The sequence below is a fragment of the Monodelphis domestica genome, chromosome 4, assembly GCF_027887165.1.
Source record: "Monodelphis domestica isolate mMonDom1 chromosome 4, mMonDom1.pri, whole genome shotgun sequence".
NCBI classification, from domain to species: Eukaryota; Metazoa; Chordata; class Mammalia; order Didelphimorphia; family Didelphidae; genus Monodelphis; species Monodelphis domestica.
In genome coordinates, this window is record NC_077230.1 from 177,630,083 (window position 1) to 177,654,019 (window position 23,937).

At 37.1% G+C, this 23,937-nt stretch overlaps 1 protein-coding gene across 2 annotated transcripts in view; it reads left to right on the forward strand.

Annotated features, from left to right (window-relative positions):
* Positions 1-23,937, forward strand: part of B3GALT1 (beta-1,3-galactosyltransferase 1) — a 783,716-nt gene that overhangs the window by 609,991 nt on the left and 149,788 nt on the right. The window contains exon 5 of one of the 2 annotated variants that reach the window (XM_007494310.3): positions 36-143. The exons of the other annotated variant lie outside the window; for it this stretch is intronic. The gene's annotated coding sequence lies outside the window, so the exon portion shown is untranslated. The remainder of the gene's footprint in view (positions 1-35; positions 144-23,937) is intronic. 2 annotated transcript variants of the gene reach the window in all.

Consider the following 23,937-nt stretch of genomic DNA (forward strand, 5'->3'; position numbering starts at 1 on the left):
AATCGTAATTGTCAATATGTGTCCTCTAATTTCAGATTATGTACTTCAGAATAATGCACTGAAGGATCATCTTTTTGATCAGTTATTGATCACAGTTTGGGGGACCACGGGCATAGATTAAGTGCAGTGTCTCTTGCTACCCGGTAAGTAACTTCCAGCCATGTGAAGCCTCAAAACTGTTTTCATGTCTTAAACCAAGTTTCTACAACAGCATGTCAGAATTGTGACACTTGGTGTTATTTTAACTGCAAAAATAATTCCTTTAAAATGCCTTGAAAGGCAACTGGAGTTCACTTGGAGACTCTGATTATGTTTAATAGCTTTGCTGTCAGATAATGAGTCATGATCTCTTGCTATGCAGCATTCCCATTTGTGTTTACACCTCCTTGTGGCTGAAAAAAGAAATGGAGGAATAGCTCAACTGATAGTTACAATTCTTACATTTTAGACAATGCAGAGGCAAAATGATAATAATAATAAAGAATGGCATAATAAGGAACAAAAATAAACTCCTTTGGCAATTTTTAAATGGTGGTTACACATGTGACCTTGTAGATCTGTGGCTAGTGTGTTGGAGTCATTAGAGGTAGGTACAGGAGTCTGATTGCTAGAAAAAACTTGGCTTTATTCCTATCTGAAAATGCAGTAGCAAAAAGAAGTGTTTTTTTTTCTTTTATATTTGCTATTTCTTAGTGCAGGGAGATGAGATAGTGTGGTGGAGTAAAAAAGAGAACTGGGTTCAAAAACAGACAAACCGAGTTCACATCTGGATTCTACCATTTCCTTTATGTGTACCTCTCTGGACTTGAGTTTCCTCATTTTTAAAATGAGTACATTGGACTAAAGCAATGGTGTGAAACTCAAATTAAAACACTAAACCATGTTTAGGAAATCCTGGGGACTGTGTGTTCCGTTAGAAGACCACATACTAACATATTATCATTGTTTGATTGTATGTCAGTTTATTTTGTTAAATATTTCCCAATTATATTTTGCTCTGGTTTTAGGACACACTCTCTTCATTTGACCCCAGTCATGTCTTTGCCACCTTTGGACCCGAGTACTTCTAAAGTTCTTTCCAGCTTTACAGCCATAGACTATTTATAAGACTTTTTAAATATGGAAATTAAATTTAAAAATTTTATAGAAATAAAACTGATGTTGCCAAGATTAAAAGGAAAGCAATAAGTAGAGAAATCATTTTTACAGATTGTTTCTCAGATAGAGGTTTCATACCTAAAAATAGAGAAATTTGTCCAATATACACTCACAGACCATTTTCCAACTGATAAATGGTCAAAAGATATGAATTGTTAGCTTTTGGATGAAGAAATCAAAGCTACTTATAGTTATGTAGAAAAATGCTATTAAAATGTTATTAATTAGAGAAATAAAAAATAAAAACAATGTTGAGACATCTCACACCTATCAGAATGTTTAAAATGATAAAAGGACAAAATAACAAATCTTAAAGGGGAAATGGAAAAATGGGGACATTAATACACTGTTGGTAGAACTGTGAACTGATCCCAGCCATTTTGGAAAATAATATGGAATTATGCTCAAAGAGTTCCACATCTGTGTATACCTTTTAACCCATCAATACTACTGTTAGTCTTATTTGCTAAGGTGACCAGAGAAAAAGGAAAAGAGGCCATATTGAAGGAATGCCCATCAATTGGGGAATGACTACAGTTGTAGCATAGGATTGTGATGGAATGCTACTGTATCATAAGGAATGACGAGCAGGTTAATATTGGAGAAACATTGATTTATATGAAATTATGAAGAGAGAAATGAGCAGAACCAAGAGAACAATATATATAGCAACAGAATTACTGTTTGAAGAATGACTTGTATATGACCACCTCCAGAGAAAGAACTAATAAATAGAAATAAGTAAGACATAGTTGTACATAAACATGGATCTTTTTGTCAAATGATGCCTTTTTAATGGAGGAGGCATGGGAAGGAGTTCATTGGGGATTTCAATGTAACAAACAAATAGATAAATGAAAAAAGGGTATAAATGTCATATTAGAATACGGTTTGACTTAATTTTATTCTGTAACTATGCATTCAGATGCATACAAATTGGAAACAGAAAGCTAAAGATTTTATCAGTCTTATAAAAGTGTCTTAGGACCTGGATGTGAATCTTTGCTCAGACACTTATTGCTCACATGGCACTGAGCAAATAACTTAATCTCTGAGCCTCAGTTTCTTCCCTTTTATCCCCCCAGTAGAATGAGGCATGTGAAAATGACTTCTATATCCCTTCGAGCTCTAAATCCTGTGATTTTGTGATCCTGGGAAGGGATGAGATTGGTGTTTCTGGGTCTCCTTGGTTGGTGTGGTCGAAATCAGGCTGAACACCCTGACTCTTTTCCCCTTTTCCAGAATCATTCTTTAAGTCAGTCCTTTAAGATTTGTCAAGATTTGGGCACTTGTGATATAGTGTACATTTGGTGTTCTTTGACTAGTCCTATCAGAGCAACGGCAAAGCTGTTTAGTTCCACCTGGTGAAAAGTATTTGGAGTTCAGTCTGTGTTGATTATCATCTATGCCTGTGTCAGCTTACTCTCCTCACTTAGAGGGAAATTTGGGATCCCAGCAGAGAGAAGAAGGGGTAACCATTGCTCAAGTAACTCTCCAGGGATCATTTAGTGCATATTTACCATAGAAATATTAGCAACCTAAGGTTCTAATTGCTTGTGATGGTATATCAGTGAGCAATGCTGAGACTTCTCTGAATACCAAATAAAAAGTTTTATTGGAAAAATTAACAGCCATAGATATCACTTGCTTTTATGATAAAGACTACGTTTAGCTAAAATTAAAATTTTTCTTGACAAAGCCTTATTTATATCTCTGCATGAAAATTAAATGCAAAGTCTGTCATTTTGGTGCTACATTGTTCTGTGTGATTCTTAGCAGCAGAGAGTCATAAATTGTCTGCCTCTTTTGACACATAAAAGAGCCTTTTATATTGTTAAAGGAGTTTAAAAGGTGTGCAGAGAATTTAACCTGGAAATTACAACATTTTCAAGAGGGAAAGTAGAAACAAAGAATGGTAGACATTTTAAATTAAGATCAGTTATTATAATGCAGGATGCTTTATGAAACAAGGATAGAAATTCTTTTGACCTTTATGTGTACATTTAAATACTCATGAAACATTTCTCCATTTTATGACAAGAATTTGAAGGACTTAAAAATAAAGTAAATGGATAATGCCTGGCATTAATCACAAGAAGGCAATTTATAGCCTATTGCCTTTACAATCATTAGGAGACCAGTTTGACTTTCTCTGCTATTTGGATAGGTTTCTTATAGTCTCTTAGATGGAAATATTATATTTGTTATCAAGCAGAGTACTGGCTTTTACCATCAATGTGGAATATTGGCTCTTCTTTAATTCTACAATGAGCTGCTTCTCTAAACAAGTTTTATCAGAGAAGAAAAGGAGATGTGTGGCATGTCTAAGGAATCACAACTGTATGGGCTTGAGGAAGATTGTGTTTGTATATATTGTGCATACATTAATCTATATATATATACAAATATTAGAGCATATTTACAGAAATATAAATGTATTTAAAACATATATATGTGCACACATCTGTATATATTACAACAGCAGGTATTCTATATATTTATATAAATTCACAAACACACTCACCTAAGACCGTAGAACTTTTACAAGGTACAATAGATAAAGCAATGACTAACTACTGAGATAATTTCTCTGAGACATCTTCTTGTAATGTAATGATAATAGAACTAATATTAAATAGGGGTGCTAGTCAATTGATCACCTGGGATGGTGTAATTTGGACAGCAGTTCCTAGGACTATAGCACTAGGGTACTGAGATGCCCTCTCCAGCAATTTTGGGGAAGTTATTAGATGCTCACTGAAGACAACCTAGTAGCAGCTCTCCTCAATTCCTGGGGATGAATACAAACATTAAAGCAATTGTTGAGTGAGAGGCACATTGGGAAGTCATGCTATTCAGGTGATGCAGTGAATCTAGCTAACACTGAATGACAGGCTCTATTTTACAGAACGCTGCTCTACTAGGGCTGGTGGGGCACCTAGTATGTGCAGAGTAGAGGGAACAAGAATAGAAAGTGAAAACTATCCCTATTCTTGCAAGTGATTGTTGGAAAGGAACTCTGGATTGTAATAACTATGTTGTTATTGTTCAGTCATTTTCATTCACGTCCATCTTTCCATCACCCCCTGATAACTATATCTGCTTTAAAAGTTATGAGCCTTTGAAATAGCTAAAAGAAATTTCATAAAAAGGAAAAAAACAGACTCATTGCAAAAAGAAAATCATGGTCTTTTGATCACTGTACAATGAGGAATTGTTCATTTAGCCTTAGGGGAATTCATTAATGTGGGTAGGTATCTGTTTTGCATTTCACTTATTTTTTTTAAATTTCTCATTGTAGCCATTATCTACTCATTGACCATTATGCATTTTATTAACATCATCATTATCCCTTTTATTATTATCATCAACTAAAATAATTGCCTCAGTATTTGCTTCTCTCTGGATTTTCTTCTACTATTTGCATGTCACTAAGCAAGCATACTTAGAATTAATAAGACAAAATATGACCTATCGCTAGCAGATAATTGAGATCACTGTGGTAGAAAATCTTCATCTTAAGTTTGATCAAAGGGCAAGGATCAAATCTGATGTCTACTGAGTCTCTTAGTTGCCTATTCTAAAGGAATGGCTCCTTTGGGTAATAATTCAATCAATCTATATTAATCATTCAGAAAATATTGATTAAGCACCCCTATTTGCCAGGCACTATGCTATGTACTGGATATACAAAAAAGAGGAAAATACAATCCCTGTCCCCATGAAATTTACAGTCTAATGGAGGACACAACATACAAACAAATAAATGCAAAACAAGCTATATACCAGATATGGGTTACCTCAATAAGTAGTGCCCACCCCAACAATGGAGATCTTTAAGTAGAGGCTGGATGGGTCCTCCCTTAGGTACAGATTGGACTAGGTGTCCAGTCCTATTGAGCTCTGAGACACAGTAATTTGGGTTCCAACACTAAAAAACTGTGTGACTAGCTCTGTGCAATAGGTAGCCAGGGAACTAATATTTAGGGTAGGGGGTGGTTTGCCTCTATTCAATATTTGGGGGATGAGCAAGATATCAAACATTTCTCCAGAAATTGTCTGAGTCCTGCCATATGTTATGTAAAAATAATAGCAAGAATTGCAAAAATATAAAGCAATGAATTGATTATTGATTATAAACTGATTTTAGATACTCTGCTTGCTGGGCTTACAAAGTATCTTCAGTTTATATCAGTGAAGTAAAGCTCATAAGTTAACTTCTCTTCAGGGCCAAGCACAAGGACAAAAAAAAAAAAAGACTTGTTATAAATAATAAAATATTTAAGGGATTTCTAACTCTAAAGGATTCTAACAACACCCAAATAAAACTCTCTGGCTCTGCAAGGAACTGCTTCTCCTGTGTCCACAGGCTACACTGATCCTTCCTGATCTGACTAACCCAAAATTTTATAATTCTAAATACACTAACACTGTTATCCTTACAATTCTTAATTTCGCCTCCAAGTTATAAAAATAACAAAGCCTCCCTGGATGAGCCTCAGAAATAATCAAGTTAGGACTCTGAGAGAGAGAGAGAGAGAGAGAGAGAGTAACTCCCAACTCCCTCAGAGTAACTGCCACACCCAGAGCGTGTAACTGTAACAGAAAAACCATTAAAGCTGTCAACATTTGAAACTGACACTGTCTTAGATCTACTTCAAACTCCAATTCTTTCTCAAGCCAGCTTCTCTACTTCTTATCTCTAAACTAATATAACAAGATTTAATTTCTAATATCATCCTTATACACATCACCAGAGTGGAAAATGTGGCCAAAGTTACTCCAATGACAAGGAAAACCCAGTTCTCAGAATCATTCCACTAAGAGAAATACAACTACACAATCTATTGAGCAGCTAAAAACATAATCACTCTGCCAGCTCTTTTTTTCTCTCGCAAAATATGTACCAAAAAAATGCAGGATGACAACATTTCGATATGAAAGGACCTTCAAGGTCATCTCTTTCCAAATGCCCTCATATTATAGATGAAGGAACTGATTCCCAGAAAAATAAAATTATTTTATCAAAGCCCCATAGCCAGAAAAGAACAAAATTGGGACTTTTCTCCAATATTCTAATATAAAATCCATTATTTCTTTTGCCAAGCCACTTCTGTAACACCATATTCAGACAAGATTTTTCACAGAATTGGCTTAGTTGGATGGTAGCTTGAGTATTATTAGGCATAGCCTATTCATTCATTCATTCATTCAACAAGCATTTATCAGTGATTTAATGAGATTACAAAGAGAAAAATGAACAGAATTGAAACAATCCCTGCCCTCAACAAGTTAACATCTTAGTGGAGAAAAAAGAAAGAAGTTATGCATGTAAGTAAATACAAAATGTGAGGGAAAGAGAAAGTTTCATGGATGTTTGTGAAATAAGCAAATGGTGCAAAGACAGAGGTGGAATATCAGATATAAGTATAGCCGAACTGTCCGACTAGAGTATAAACAATAGAGGTAGTAATGTATAACAAGCCTAGACAAGGGGGTTGGAGCTCTTTCAAATGAAGGAGTCTCTATGTTGTCCTGGAGGTGATAGGGAAGGGTAGAAGCAATATGATAAGACCAGAGCTTTTGGAATATTCCATTGACAACTATGTGGAAAACGAATTGGATTGGAGAGACACTTGAAGGAGACCAAGGAGGTTAAGATTGAAGATCTTATTAAAATTTTCCAGCTATCAGAGTTACTTTACCATAAAGAAATTTAAAAATCATGAGGGATTTTTGGTGACAGGTTGATTGGGCGTCTAGTTTTCAATGGAAAAAAACAATTCTGGCACAATTCATCCCTATCCAACTCCTCCACTCAGTTTCTCTGGGTTGTAAATCCCTGAGTTCTCAGGGATCACAGCTGTTATATCCATGAAGGGACATTGTGAACATAAAAATTTCTTTAGAAGAAAGGTCATAAAGTATTATTATGGCTGGTGAAAAAGTGATTTGTTTTTAATGCCAAATGTTTGGAGATGAAGCCTTTTGTGAAATTACATAATAACCATTCAGTCTAATGGCCATGTAAATTTTCCACAATTGAAATTTTATGGAATTTAGGAAATTCGGGTATCAAGTTCAAGCCAAAGACAAAGATCTGATGCATTTTATGAGATGTCTAATTTTCTCAAACTTAATTTTAGAGTTTCCCAGATACTCAGATTTATATTTAATCCTATGAGTGAGGAGATGCCTAGGTTTTATATGTAAATACAACTGAAAAGTGACTAAAGTTTTTATCATGCCAAATGAAGGTTTTAAAAATGTAGTTTCCTTTTGAATATAATCCCAGAGAATGTTGACATAAAAAGAAACAGTAAATAAGAGGCTAAAAATAGCTCAAAATCAAAGCATAGATCAAAGTCAAATTGAGATGCCAAGTGAAAAGGGGGGAAAGATAGACTGTTTTCCCAAGCTGCTCATTCCTCTTTCCCTTTCAGGATAGATACAAAGAATCCAGGAAGAAGGCAATGACTCCACTAGTTGCCATCTACTTCTTGGATTATAAATTGGGTTGGGTTGGGTTGGGCTGTCCCTGCTTCCTACTCCTTTAGGGCAGGGAAGTGGCACAGAAAATAAACTGTCAGACCTAGAGTGGGGAAGATTCATCTTCCTGGGTTCAAATTGTACTTCAGACACTGGGCAAGACATTTTACCCTGTTTTCCTCAGTTTCCTCATCTGTACAATGGATTGGAGAGAGAAATGGCAATCCATTCCAGTATCTTTACCAAGAAAAGCCTAAAAGAGTCCCAAAGACTCAGACATTACTGACCAAAGACTGAACAACAATAAAGAATGTTTCTTTAGGGTCAAAGACTCATACTTATAGCCTCATACTTAACTGATTACCTAGTCCAACCCATACATGGTCAGGAATTCTTCCCACATTGTGTATATCCTCTAACTAGTCTTCTATATTCATCTTTCAGACCTCCAGTGATAGGAAATTCATGACCTACCATGGTAGATTGATTATATTTTTGGAAAATTCTCCTTGATAGGAATGATCTTCCTTATATCTATCCTAAATCTACTTTTCAACTTCCATCCCTTACTCCTAACTTTTGTCTTATGGAGACAGGCAAGATGAGCCTATTCTATTTTGTACATTTCTAGGATTTCCCCAATCTAAAACTTTCATTGTCTTGTAAAAAAGGAAAATCATATTTGTCTGACTTATACTTGATAAACATCCCCTGAATTGTAGCAGTCGTAGATTTCTCTTCTAAGCACTCACAAAGTATCCCCTTTGTGCATTCTAGTATTTTTCCAGAAATTTAAGTCAAGCTTTCTTGTCATTTTAGAAGCTGGCAATACCATTTGTCCATCTGCAAGCCTGTAGCAACTTTCTTGTGTATAAGGAACAGTGAGAAGTATCCAGAGTATTCAAGGGGGAATAAAGTATAAGAAGAATGAAGTGGGCAGAGGGTAAATTGTGAAGGACTTTAAATGCTAAACAGAAAGTTTCATATTTGATTCTGGAGGTAACTGGGAGCCACTAGCACTCATTGGACAGAGGGGAGAAGTGGCCAACCTGTGCACTTGGAAGATCACTCTGGTGACTGAATGGAGAATATACTAGAAAAGAGAAATGCCTGGAGACTGTCTCTGCTGTTTCAGTGGAAGACATTAAGGGCCTGTACCAGAATGGAGACAATCTGAGCAGTGAGAAGATGTCCAGTAATAGCATTGAAAAGGTAGATTCAACAAGATTTGGAGGGCGTTGGTGAAGAGTTGAGGATTACCCCTAGGTTGTAATCCTAGTTGATTGGCAGGATGGTAGTGTACAGTAACAGGAACGTTTGGAAAAAAAAGTTTTGGGAAAAAACAACAATTGAGTAAATGAATAATAAAGTGAATAATTCACATTAGGACCCATTAAAATTTTGATGTCTATAGGATATACATTTTGAGATATCTAAAAAGTAATTGGGAATGTGATATTGGGAGTTTAGGAAGAGGTTGGAATGAAATAAATAGGATTAAGAATTATCTGAATAGAAATGACAGTTGAATCCCTAGGAGCTGGTGAGATCACTAAGGAAACCAGAATAGAGAGAAGAGACCAATGACAGACCTTTGAGGTTAATGATGATGGCTTTCAGGGGACATGACTTGGATGAAGGCTATGAGAGGGAACGGTTAGAAAGTAACAGCATCTCCTCATTTACCTTTGATTTAAATTCTTCATTTATAAATTTTTACTCTATACTGTTCGTCTGAATATTATTATAAACAAAAGAAAAAAACTTTAGTTAGCTAACTGTATTGTTGTATTATTCCTAATATTCCTAAACAGTTCATATTTTAAATTATGTATCCTATATTCTATCTTTGGTATTCTGCTTAGGAAGCATAGGATATCTATATTTTCTTTGCTTAATTGTATTTCAGGCTTAAGTGTAGAGGTAGATTCAATGAAAAGCCATATACGTAGTCCCCAACCAACTAATAGTTGGCATTCCAAAAGGATTGTTCAGAACTCATTTGGCTTCATCATGCATGCAAAGTGGTTTCAGTTCTGAAGAGGTTCCACAAAAAAACTATTTAACTTATAATGTAGTTGAACTATAGTATCCATGGTGAGAGCCTGAGCTTCCTGGATTTCCATATGTCACAGGAGGGGAAGGTTTTCTTTCTTGTTTCCAGGGCACAGCGTAGGGAAATTTTGAAATCAGTGAAATGTGGCTTTAGCTGTTTAGCTGTGTCAGTTTCTAACCTTTTAATTTCCTTCTCCTCCTCCATCTCTCCCCTTCCAGCCACCATTCCCTTCATAGTGTCCTGAAAGCCAAAGCCCCCAGGCTCCAAAATGACCTACCTCTCCCTCCCAATAAAAACTTACTTTCCTTTAATGCGCTGATCTCAGCTGCCAGTTAGGAGGAGAGCAATCTGATTGAATTAATTCACAGTAATTGGGAATGACTGGAACTAGAACCTTGACCCTTGAGTGACATTTGCATTTTACAAAAAGGATGTTTATGGATCAAAATGGATCTGGCACTGATGGAATTTCATTCAGTTTGGCAAAATTCTGAGCCCATGGAGAGAAGCAAACCAGTTCAGGCAGTGAGGAGGAAATCATGGAACAGAGGGACCAGCTCTGCCTGGGAACAACTCTCTGAGGCTCTTCCAGATTTTCACAGCTGCCCCTCTGCCTTGGCTGTGAAACCGGCACATTTTCTAAATCTCAAACCCAATGACTCTGGTTGGAAGGTTCTGTCAGGAGTGATGGTAGAGGGTGCTGAAAGAGAAGAGCCAACCTCGTGGAGTACTCATAGGTCATTTTAGAGTGGAGCTTTGTCTAAGCTAAGAAGCTCCTTTGTCCCAATACCCAGGAAGATTATATATAAATATTGAGTGTTGATGGTGAGTCATGTTAATTAGAAAAAACCAATACTTTTTGCTGATATGCTGAAATCGATACTGTTTTATTATGATATTCATCTCTAATTAAGTTAAGCTCAGCAGGCTAGAAATGGAGCACATATTTGCTGGTGAAATGGAATTTGAATCAGCCTGTGCTTCAGGCTTGAGTTGAAGAAGTGAGAGCTCGACTTTGGGAAGTGTTTCAACTAGATCGCCAACCTACAACAACCAGATGCCCAATATATGTATGTACATACATACATATATATTTTTTTAATACTACTGAGACTCCTTTGGTAAAGCAGGAGGGAGGAGTGTTAAAACATCTAAAGGCAAAATGGTAGAGAGGAAAGAATACTGAAATCAGGGACAGGGGACCACAATACAAATGCCAGAACTACCATTTATTACCAGTATAAGTGAACAAGACACTTAACCTTGCTAAAATTCACTCTCCTCATTTGAAGGGGGGGAAAAGAGGAAATTGGAGGCAGTTGGTGGCTCAGTCGATTGAGTGTCAGACTTAGAGATGGGAGTTCCTGGGTTCATATCTGACCTCACATACTTCCTAGCTGTGTGACCCTAGGCAAGTCACTTAACCCCCATTGCCTAGCTCTTACAACTTTGCTGCCTTTGAATATGGTATTGATTCCAAGATAGAAGGTAAGAGAAAAAAGAAGGAAAGGAAGGAAGGAAGGAAGGAAGGAAGGAAGGAAGGAAGGAAGGAAGGAAGAAAGAAAGAAAGAAAGAAAGAAAGAAAGAAAGAAAGAAAGAAAGAAAGAAAGAAAGAAAGAAAGAAAGAAAGAAAGAAAGAAAGAAAGAAAGAAAGAAAGAAAGAAAGAAAGAAAGAAAGAAAGAAAGAAAGAAAGAAAGAAAGAAAGAAAGAAAGAAAGAAAGAAAGAAAGAGAAAGGAGAAAGGAAGGAAGGAGGAGAGAGAGAAATAAACAAACAGAGAAACAAAGAAACAAAGAGGAATTTTGACTAGATGATTTTCAAGGTCCCTTTTCAATTCTAGATTTATATCATATGTATGGCATAATTCTTTTATTATGGAGCAACTAGGTGGCACAATGGATGGAGTGCCAGGCCTGGAGTCTGGTAGACTCATCGTCCTGAGTTCAAATCTGTCCTTAGACACCTCTTAGCTGTGTGACCCTAAGCAAATTGCTTAATCTTGTTTGCCTCAGTTTCCTCATCTATGAGCTAGAAAAGGAAATGGCAAATCATTCCAGCATCTTTGCTAAGAAAACCCCAAACTGACTTACAAAGTCAGACGTGACTAAAACACCTGAACAAGTTTTTTTGGTTGAGGTAGCCAGTGATGAGGAGACAGGCAACATTTAACCAGAGGCCTATCTAACCACGAATATACAAATAAATTGCATTATTATAGAAGTCTATAATACTTGACTATGTAAGAACATTTTCACTGTAGGGAAGTTTTTTTTTTTCGAATTCATACTAACTCTTCGTGTTCTTGTGGTATCCCCAAATATGTCTTCACTTACTTCAAAATTCTCCCATTATATATGCCCTAAAGTCACACATCAGGAGAGTAGGAGTGAAGACTCAGGAAGGAGGTTTGCTCTTCTCTCCTGACCTTAACACGTCAGATCACAAACTAAAAACAAAAGGAGGTGACCCGCCATGGCCCTCGTCCTGTATTGCCAAAGGTCCCTTGGGATTGATCCAATTTGATGTCATATTTATTAGCCTCCTATAAGGTGCCGGGTTCAGTACCAGGAACATCCAGCTGTGCACACATCATAAAAACAACAGATAATTAAAGATGTAATTTCAGTGTCCTCACTGTAGGTAAGGATTGAGGTGTAAACACTAATGACACTATTGGGGAAGCACTGTGAGGCGATCTCTTTATTATGCAGGCCTGTAACACCCTTGTTATTTCTCCCTCACTTTAATGAGTACTGAATTCACTCAAAATATACTAAGAGAGAGTCTTTATTAAACATGATATTAAGCAAAAAGGTTAGGCTGTCTTTGGGAACTGCAGGCAATTACTGGAAAATGTAACTCCTAATGGGAGGAGAATTGGAAAAGACGTTGGCAGTGTTCTGTCTTCCTGATCCACACCCCCAGCTCTGCGGGCTCTATAGGAGACAGCTGTGATATGGTCCTATGTGTCCTGTGTCCTCAAATGTCCTTTTATGAGTGTGAGAGATGTAACATGCCAAACCTACAGAGCCCATACGTCCTGAGCCTGGTATGGAGCAGGGACGGCTAGAGCCAGGGGTCCTCTGAGAAAACTTAGCTCCATTTCCAGGGAAGCTCATGATCCCATTCCAGAATAAAGCCAGCGTTGCTATGCCTGGCCCAGGATTCCCATCTTTTCCATCTGGAAGTGAGAGAGAAAGAGACAGAGAGAGAGAGAGAGAGAGACAGAGAGAGACAGAGAGAGACAGAGAGAGAGAGAGAGAGAGAGAGAGAGAGAGAGAGAGAGAGAGAGAGAGAGAGAGAGAGAGAGAGGAGAGACAGAGACAGAGAGAGACAGAGACAGAGACAGAGAGAGAGCAGAGACAGAGACAGAGACAGAGAGAGAGAGAGAGAGAGAGAGAGAGAGAGAGAGAGAGGAGAGACAGAGACAGAGAGAGACAGAGACAGAGAGACAGAGACAGAGAGAGAGGAGAGACAGAGACAGAGAGACAGAGAGAGAGACAGAGAAAAAAGAGAGACAGAGAGAGAGGAGAGAGACAGAGAGAGACAGAGACAGAGAGAGAGAAAGAGAAACAGAGACAGAGAGACATGGCAGCAAGCTCACACAAGGCAAAATCTCTCTCCTTTCCACACCCTGGCAAACACAGAGCTGGGACCCTCCCGTGTGCGTGCACGGAGGAGATGGAAGTGCCAACTACCTAGCTGTGTTATCTTCTCGTGTAATGGGGGTGCACATAGTTTCTATAGATTTTCATTGATTTTATGTTCATATAGACCTATTAGAGTGTTATTAAAATTCCTTCACCATTATGAGTGTTTGTTTATTTTGGCTGAACCACTCCTGGGGAAAGCGTAGTATAAAAAATAAATGATGGAGTTGTCGGATTTATTTTACTCGGGTTATTCTGAATTCCATCACTGAAGTCTCAGTCCAAGGTATTAGTTTGAAAGCCTCTATCACATAACGGGATACCCATTAGAGGAGGCATTAAAGGTTCACTTAAGGATACAGCCACACTTGTTTCATTCCACATGAAAAATTAAACATAGAAGTAACAACCATCAATAATGCATTTCCCCTATGTGATTTTTATAGACTGGGAAACATATATGTGTTAAGCATTTGATTAAAGTAGAAAGCTCCTGGTTCTTTGGAGTACAACATTGGCAATTGTTAACATGGCCAGAATCATAGTGAAAATGAGATTCCATATATCACTGAGTGACAGAAAGACCCTCATTAGGGGGAGTGAGAGTTGTTTTGATGCATGGAAAAGTTGAATAATGTGTGGACCCTAGTTGCAGATTTTCCTGCACAACCATCATATCCAACAACTAAACGTAGCATACTGAGGAAGGAGCAAATTCAGAAACAGCAACGCATTACAAAAATGACAAAAAAGCATCTTTGAAAAAAGCATTTCCTAAAACCTTACATACATAGCTACAAGAAGTAATGAATTCCTGAACTTCTAGAATTGTTATGCAAGTTGCAAAAAGATTTCATTCTTAGGGGACAGTCTATTATCCTCTATTTTTAGGTAAATTTCTCTTCACAAAATTATCAGACCAAAGATAGATTTTTTAAAAAGCTATAAATACTGAGTTTTTTTTTTAAATTTCCTCTCTTTTCCTTGTTCTCCTTCTCGCTACCTATAATTCAAAGACTGCTATATCAGACTGCTTAAAAAATATTTGGTGACATTGGGAGGCAGTGTGGGATAGTGGATAGAGGACTGGTCTTAGATTTAGGAAGACTGAGAGCAAATCTTGACTTTGGTGCTTACTGGTTGTCTCACTATGGGCAAGTCAGGTGCCCCAGGTAACTGAAAACATATTGAGAATCTGCATCTGTATAGTAACTCTCACAGATAAAATCACAACTAACTCCCCTCAACCCCATCCCAAAGTAATGATAATAAGGAATGTTTTGAAGAGATACAAAAGGAGCCTCTGGTCATCTGGGAAAAAAAGAGAGAGAGAGAGAGAGAGAGCTGCTGGGTTTTAAGCTTTCCATGTTAAAGGATGATGCCTAGATATTCTCCAAAAATATGTACAAGGGATGTGGCCCACAGCATGAATGATTCTGTGGCCTCCCAAGATAGTCTAAGAGAAATCTGTAATATAGCCACAGAATTTACCTTCTGACTTCTTGATCTTAAATCATCAGATTTTAGGAAGATAGATTAGATCATATAGTGGCTAGAGGTAGGTCATTGGGTCCAATCTCCTCATTTTACAGATGAAGAAACTGAGACCAAGAAATTTTAAGCGACTTAGACATATTGCCATTGTCTACAAAAACAATCATGAAAGTATAGGAAGGCATAGTCTTTAAAAGAGTAATAACTGACATCTAGAGGGATAGGGACTGAACCTGTGCTTTTACCCAGAAAGGAAACTTCCAGATGAAGAAACTGAAATAATGAAGGTCTCACCTTCTCTGCAACTTAAGAGTCTAAGAGTTGCTTAGAATATTGGGGGGGGGGGGTAATAGACTTTTATAGTGCTTTAAAGTTTGATACATAATCTTCTAAGACTAACAACAACCCTGTGAGAGACAGAAACTAAGACAGAGAGAGACAAAGACAGAGGGAGACAGTGAGAGACACAGAGACCAAAAAAAAGCAGACAGTATTTTGGGAACCTGATGAAAGAAAATGGAGAGTAAATTATGCAGGGAGGGAGGAACAGAGACAGAGAGGGGAGGGGGGGAGAGAAAGATAGATATATAGAGAGAATATTTATGTATGTGTACCCATATTATATATATATATATATATATATATATATATATATAATACAGAAAAGAAAATAAGAAAATTAAGGCTGGAGAGATATATAAAGTGATTTGCCTGCAGTCCCACAGCAAGTTTCAGAGTGTGGATTTGAATCCAGGTCTTCTTAACTTCTTAACTCCAGGGACAGCATATATCTATATGTCATGCTATCCTTTGCATCTAAAAGACTTTTCCTGTGGGAAAAGAAAAAAAATGTATAGCAAAATTAAATAAGCACAAGAAAATCTAAAGAAATAGGAAACAATGTGAGTTAATTATATTTCAGTGAGTTTTGTCAAATAGCGACATTCTCTCTTTTTTTAATCAAGAAAACAGGCTCCCATTTTGAATTTCTGTAGCAGTTTTTTTTCCTTCTGGAGAAAAAGCTAGATTTTCAAATTATGATGCTGTGTTGATACAAAGCAGTTTTCCCCCTTTGAAAATTGTCGTTATAGCCATTATCAGATCAGTGCAGCCTCATTCTGTGTAGAAACAGTATACATGAAAAAACAGATTTATCAAAGTTAAGAATTAAATCTCAGGTAGCCCAGAAGTCCTTATGAAGATTACATTTTTGATTCAATGGGATCACGGTCTCTTCTTTTCTACCTTTCCATCCATCTTCTCCATATTTACTGGTGACACCCTTACTCAAAGCCTCTTTCCATTTGTCATTTGCACATTTTCTGTGGGGACTGGTGCTTAAAATTGGCTGAGCTGAGGTTACCTGGGGCGATGGACCAGTTACTTCACAGATCTCTAACCAACCAGGAAAAGAAAAACATTTGCTGTGTCATAAGCATCCTAATGTCCCTTTGTTCAGACAAGCACAAGTCTTCCCATAGCAGGGGAGTTCGCTGTCTGCAACTAGAGATAAGAAATCGATTTCTCCCCTTCCCCTCCCCTCCTCCAACATACAACACATTTGGGGGGGGGGGCTCTCCAGGTGCATTCGGTTCAGACATTGTGGTGGGATCTCTGTGGATCTAAACTTGTTTCAAAGCCAAGGTCAGAATCAGATGATACACGGGAAAGGTTAGAAATCCAAAAGCAAGATCACCAAATAGAGGGCTAATTGGAGCAGAAAAAGGAAGGGACTAAATAAGACAGGACCAAAAAGGTAAAAAATAGGAGATAGCATAGCAGAACAATGTAGACAGGTTGGGAGTTTACAGTCTCCTGTCCCCTATTAATAGAAACACTGACCTGAAGATCTATACAGGACTATTGGTTATCCAATGATACCAGTCACCAAAAGTTGGGTCACAAGAGCAAGCTTGCTCTTAAATCATAAGAGAACTCTCTTTGAGATCACATTCAAGAATGACACAGGATCACAGTCTCATAGTTTTAAATCTAGAAGAGACCTAATAAGTCATTTAGTTCCATCCATTCATTTTACAAATGAGAAAACTGAGCTCAAGAGGTTAATAGACAAATAATAATAGCTATACTGTCTCTTCTGATCCTTACAACAACTCTGGGAGGGAGGTGCTGTGATTATCTCCATTTTACTGATGAGGAAACTGAGGCAGACAGGTTAAATTATTTGTCATGAGTCACATAACTAGTGTCTTAATACATATCAAAGGTCACATAGGTAAGTAGCAGAACAGATTTGAATCTGTATCCCCTTAATCTTGTACTATTCCTACTACCCTACATTAAAAGGAGGATAGACTGAGTTTATTTTCCCCATACTCTCTAGAGCATGGGTATCAAACTCAAATAGAAAAAGAAACCACTAACTTGTAAATATTCTGGCTATATACTCCATTGGTTTTAAAATATACCGGTATCATCTATGTTTTATTGGGGGGGGGGATTTATTTTGTTAAAAATCTCATTTACATTTTAATCTGGTCCTTGGGGAAGGGAGTGTTGCCCCACCAGGCAGACCAAAACTTGATATCTCTCCTCTACAAAACTTTCCAGATATTGAAAGTTCTAAAGGAAGTCTAGAAGTGCAACATTGTTCCATTTAAGCTTATAAAATTCATGTACAGAGATTGAAGAACTAACTGAATAGTATTTTCTTTCAGTGGCACATGCAGACAATCAAGGGTTTGGATTCTTGATTTTTTTACTTTACTGGTGTGTCTCCTATAGCTTCTTTTATAGTTGCCAGTAGGAGATCTCGATGGTGAAAGAAAAATCTCAATTCTTGTTTTAATAAAAATTAATTCTTCTTATAAGAAATTATCTTAAAATTACCAATTTTTAAAAGAAAATTTTATGATAAATCCTTGGTATAGATGTCTGTTCACTTCTTAACCTCTATTTCCCCATCTCTAAAAGGGGAATAATATTGTAGATACACACACACATATATAACATGTAATATGCTATAATGTGAATGAAACATTTACTTAGACTACTGTGTTCAAAGCTTTGTTCTAAATACTGGAGAAATCTTAGAAAAGTAAGAGAGCCGCTCTTCTCAAGGAGCTCATATTCTATCAGGGTACACAATGTATATGGAGGATTTCAGCTACAAATCAGATGGATGACTCATTTTCTTAAGGTGCATTGACAAACTGAAGTTTTAGTGCTCTTTCACACAGTTGCTGTGAATCTAAATGAGATGACATATGTGTGGAGGCAGCTATGTGGCTCCATGGGCAAAGTGATAGATTTGGATTCAGGAAGACCAGCCTGAGTCCAAAACTGACCTCAGGCATTTCCTATATGTGTGGTCTTGGGCAAGTCATTTAACCTCTGTATGCCTCAGTTTCCTCATCTACAAAATGTGGAAACTTATAATACCTACCTCTCAAAATTGTTAGAGCACTTTGTAAACTTTAAAGCATAGCTATTATTATTATTATTATCACCATTATTATACCCTTTGCAAATGGCAACTAGGCAGCATGGTCAATATAATCCTCATTCTAGAGACGGGAAAGCATGAAATTGAGTAATATCAGCTGACTGTTAAACGTGTTATCCTGAACAAGTCATTTAACCCTTGCACCTCAGTTTCCTCATCAGTAAAATAAGGGAGTTGGACTCTATATCTTTTAAATCCTTTCAACCCCTAACCCTGTGATCCTTGGAACTGAGTTTCAGATTATTACCCCAAAAAGCTGACATTTCAAGTAAACTATTTCTATCCTTTCTCTCCCTCCCTTCTCTTCTTCCTTTCACAAATATTTGTGGATGCCAGCTTTATGAGAACCCAAATAAGACAATGGGCCTGGGGGATGATGGGGAAATTCAAAATCTTTAAAAACACAGAAGTTGTATTCCCTTTAATATTCCAATTACTTTTTGAAAAACAAAAACCCACTCTTCCTTTATAAATGTTGATGCTGAGATGCTAATATAGGAAATTTCCTAAAAGGAATTTTTTAAGCTTCCTCTAGAGAACACCATTAAATCTTCTACCCAGGTCAACACAAATGCCCCAGGATTTCTTTAGATATTTTAAAAGAAACAATCAAAACAAAAATTCTGTAAACACAGAGGAAATCTCACAGAGAAATTAATGAACATGAAAAGAGAGAAGGTAAGAAGTCAGACTTTGCTGCTTAATGATTGATTTAGGTGCTGATTGATCTAAGGGCCCTTCACACTTATAAAACAGGATATGGAGAAACCATTTTGTGAAGAAAGAACTCAACCAAATAGACCCTGTGAGGTTAGAGAAGTGTTTAGTTTGAACATTTTGAAAGAAGGATTTCAAGAGAAGCTCAATTTAGCTAACTTCAGGCTGAAAGAGTGACTGAACTGATAAGATCCCAAAGGCAAAATCTTTTCTTTGACAAAAACTAATCTTAAAAAAATAGAGGGGGAAAAATGTGCCTTGTGTTAGAATACAAAAAAAAAAAGATTTCTGTTAGACTTGTTATTGTAAAACTGTTGCTTTCATCTGCCCAGAAGATGAGTGAAATTGAAGCTAAGCCACCATATAGGCAAATGGAAGATATTTGCTCAACCTGATGCATATATCTCCATAGGTAGTCCTAATATGCATTCCAAAGAGAGCCCTGGTCTCATTGCTATTAAACTTCATTCCGGGTTTAATCAATTTAATACAATTAACATTTATCAAACCCAGCGCCATGCTAGGTGCTTAGAAAATGCCTACAGCAAATGGATGGCTAATGTAGGTTTCTTCCCATGATATAAGGAAAACTCAATTTTTTTTTAACATATACAGTACAGAGCCTCCCTTTTTCTTTAAACTTATAGCTTTTTTTTAGAGGGGGGAGCTCACAATAGAAAAGGGAATACATGCATTAGACTTTAAAAAAGAGGAGGATAATGTCAACTAAAAGTAGGGAAGACAAGATCTCTGGAACCCCCGGGCAGCTAACTGACTCAGTGTGCCAGCCTTTGAGTGAGGAGGACCTGGAGTTCAAATCCATCCTCAGACACTGACTAGCTGTGTGACCCTAGGCAAGAAATTTAACCCTGTTAGCTTCTGCTTCCTCACCAGGAAAATGAGCTGGATAAAGAAATGGCAAACCACTCCAATATCTTTAAGAAAATCCCAAATGGCATCCAGAGCAGTCAGACACTACTGAAGCAACCAAACAACATGGAACCCACTACACCATCCAGCATTCTTAGAGTGGGGCTGCTAGGCTAGGGATTTGCCCCGTTTCCATACTATCACACCAACAATCCAGAAAACCTCCTTGTCTCTCTCCTACACAGTCATCTTGCCCAGAACCAGGCTCTGTGTCATTTCCCTACTTCCCCAGACCCCAAATTTCCAGTTCTTCTTCATGTCCTGTCTTCCCAGACTATAAATGTAAGCATCTTAACAGTAAGGGCTGTCCTGCTTACTTATATTTCTATCCCCAGCACTTAGCATAGTACCTGGTATAAGCTTAATAAATATTTCATCATTAATTCATTGTCTGGCCTATGTCCCTGATGGGAGTAAAAGGGAAAGCCAGTACAGGAAAAGTGGAGAAAATAGAGTCCTTGGTCAAGAGAGGCTGGTGAAAGAGGAGACAAGTACAGTCACTGCCCCCACCTATGATCAGATTGTTCTCATCTTGCCTTTGGTACGAGGTTCTTGTAAAAGTCTTGAGAGTTAATTAGAATATTTTCACATCCCTTTTCATATTTGATGCTATCCTATGAAGAAAACAGCAAAAATATGACTTGGCATCATTGGGATTCTTCCCCAGTCACAAAAGAAAAATACTAAATTAATTGAGACTAAACAGGTAATATTAACACTCCCCAACTGTGTGACCAAAACCTGAAAGTCAATGGACCCCAGGCCTCCTAGCAAGAAGACTTCCTAGATTCTAAATTTTGCCCAGAAAAGATTGACATGGAAGGTCAGCACTATTTACACAGTGAATTATTTGGACAATCCATTTTGGAAAAACTCTAAAAGATGGTAAACCTGAAAGGCACAGTTTTCAAGGGCCATTGAGGAAGAAGAGATATGAATAGGAGTATACTAGAGCTAGCTCAGAAACATTATTGTTAAATTTTTTGTGGCAAAGAAGTCAGCAAGTGCTACAAATCCATGTTCAATTTATTGGGGGGGGGGGTTGTGTGTGTAATTGATTGCCTAAACTTAACTCAAAAGGCAATATTATAGAGCTTTTTTGTGGCTAAAAAAATTCATACTTTCTTCCTAACCTTCTGACGAACTTGTTAAGCTAGATTAGTACCCCTGAGCCCCAAATCCAAACCAAAACTTAAATTCTACTGGTACATTCTTTAAAAGCCCATACTACTATGAGGAATCATTGAACATTAATAGAGGAGGTTTTGTTGGGGGTTTTCCCAAAGAAGTAGAGAAAATAATTATTTTAGCTTCATTTTTTCATACACCTTGGGTAACCCTACATATAATAGATTAAATATTCACCTCTCTAATGAGCATTGCATTTTGTAATCCCATTCCCAGGTGTACACCATTTTTAAAAAGAATTGTTTATTGATTTATTTCAAATCAGGTAAAGGACCTACAACATAATAGGGCAAATAATGATTCAAAATCAAGGAAGATTCAACATGTTGGTATTTGTTCAGTCTCAGACTAATGAGAACATTAGAATATGAAAATATGTAATGACTTACAACAAATGAATTTTTAAGCACACTAAACGTCTAATTGCTTGGATGGGAACACAATGAGACATTGGCATCAACGTGGAGTCAATTGTATAAGCCAAGTTGAGGCAAATAAATAGTACTGATGTCAGGAGTCCATCTTTTGAACAAAGAAAGGGCTACCCATGATTGAACCTGCCAGGGGCCAGTCTTTATTCTGACAAGAGTTTGGAATCCTGCAGGAGGTCATTTCAACTTCACGGGTCAAGGTCAGTGGACGTTATTTAACATATCATTTTGATTATTACAACTCTGTGTGCTTACTTAGCTGCAAATACAGCAGCCTGGAAACTCAGCAAGCTGAGAAAACGATGAGTGCCAGGGGCTGAACTGCATCCTCTTCTCATTATGAAATAATTGTTTTAGCCCAGTACGTTCAGTAGTGGGACTCGTGTGTGCATGTATGAGTGTGGCAGTCATAGAATTGCATTGAGGGGGAACAGAAGCCTAGATTGAAATCATAAATGAGAATTGCCATGTCCCAATTGGGGCCATCCCATATTTATAAGTCACATAGCCTCTGGGCTAAGGAAAGTGAGAGCCCCTTTAGTATATTCTCTGTCAAGGTTGGTTGGAGCAAATGACACATTTCTAGTGGAAAAAATTGAAACCAAACCTAATAAATCTGTTGTTTATGCCCTAAGGTAATCTGGCTTGATTACATTCCAATTCTAAGTGATGTGGTTCACAAGTTGCTTAAACCCATATCCACCAGTTGGCCAAACCACCATTATTCTTTTCTCATTTGATTCACCTATGTCATTTGGAATAAAAACGAACATTACTCTGAGTATCAAATAAACTTTTACAGCAATACAGCATGATTACTCAAACTGACTAGCTTATGCATATGTTTATAAACACTTTAAAATCCAAGTTGAAACTCATATGACACATCTCCATGACACCACCTCATCATGGAAAACTCAAGAGGGTAGAGACTTTAACAGCAATCTAGTCAAACCCTTAAATTTTTCAGATGAAGAAAAAAAAGCTAGAAATTTTATGTCATTTAACCGAAATCATCCAAGCATTCTGGTGCCTACCTCAGTGTATATTCCACCAAAACTGTTACATAAAGAACTACTTTTCCATATCTTTCTTAGATGTGTGCAAAGAGGGAGTTAGAGGACCATAGAAACTAAATATGTTACTTAAAGTACTTTCTAATATATTTCTCATATGGGGGATGCAAAGGAGAGATTAATCATTTATTAAGCACTTACTATATTCCAGCAACTGTGCTAAGCTCTTCATAAATATTATCTCCTTTTATGTTATTAAATTTTAACTTACTAAATTTATTAGAATATAATTTTGGCTTATTTATTTCATAAGCTAGTGAGCTCAGTCCATTTCAACAATTATTAATTAAGGTTCAAGGCAGCTAGATAGCACAGTGAATAGAGAATCAGGCCTGGAGTCAGGAGGGCCCAAGATCAACACTTCCTAGCTGTGTGACCCTGGGCAAGTCACTAACTCCAATCGCTTCACCACTGTCACTCTTCTGTCTTAGAATTGATACTAAAACAGAAAGAAGGGTTAAAAATTAATAAAAAGCAATCACTAATTAAGCATCTACAACATGTCAAGCACTGTGCTGGCTTCTAAGAATATAAAGACAAAATGAAATGATATCTACTCTCAAGAAAACAACACTCTGCTGAGTGGATGGGGCAAGCCAATAGATTTTGCATTAAAACTGAGGTCTTCCTTACAGACTCTGTTGGCATCACTGGAGTCATCAAGTTATTTTCCAGGCAATGTTCCATGAGGTCACCACCCTCGTGACACTTTTAAATATAGTACCATCTTTGGATGGTTGTTCTATGTCAAAATAGAACAAAAAATTGCAATATTCTACAAGCTGCATGGACTAACAGAGTACTGTACTTGGAGTCTGTTAGATCTCAGGTTTAATCTCCCCTCAGCTATGTGACCCTAAGAAAGCCTTTAAACCTTACTCAGCCTCATTCATCAAATGAGGATAATAATAGTCCCAAACTCACAGAGAGTTTGTGAGTATCAAATGAGATCATTTTTATAAAATACCATGCAAGCCCTTAAAGCATTATATAAAGGTTAACTATTAGTAATATAAAAGTAGAGTGATCAAGTCAACCAATCAATTATCCCACTCCACTTAAAGTGACAAAAATCTAGGCTTATGCTTTGCCAGGTAAGAATAATGAGTAAGGGGTATGAACTAGCATGAACAAGTTCTGAAGATCTCTAGTCAATCAATTTCAATCAATATAAATCATAACCTTTAGAATAAGCAAAATTAAAATCCTTTAGGAAGGTAGTTGGTATGCTGAATAGTGTACTAGACTTGGAGCCAGGAAGATCTGAGTTCAAATCTAGGCT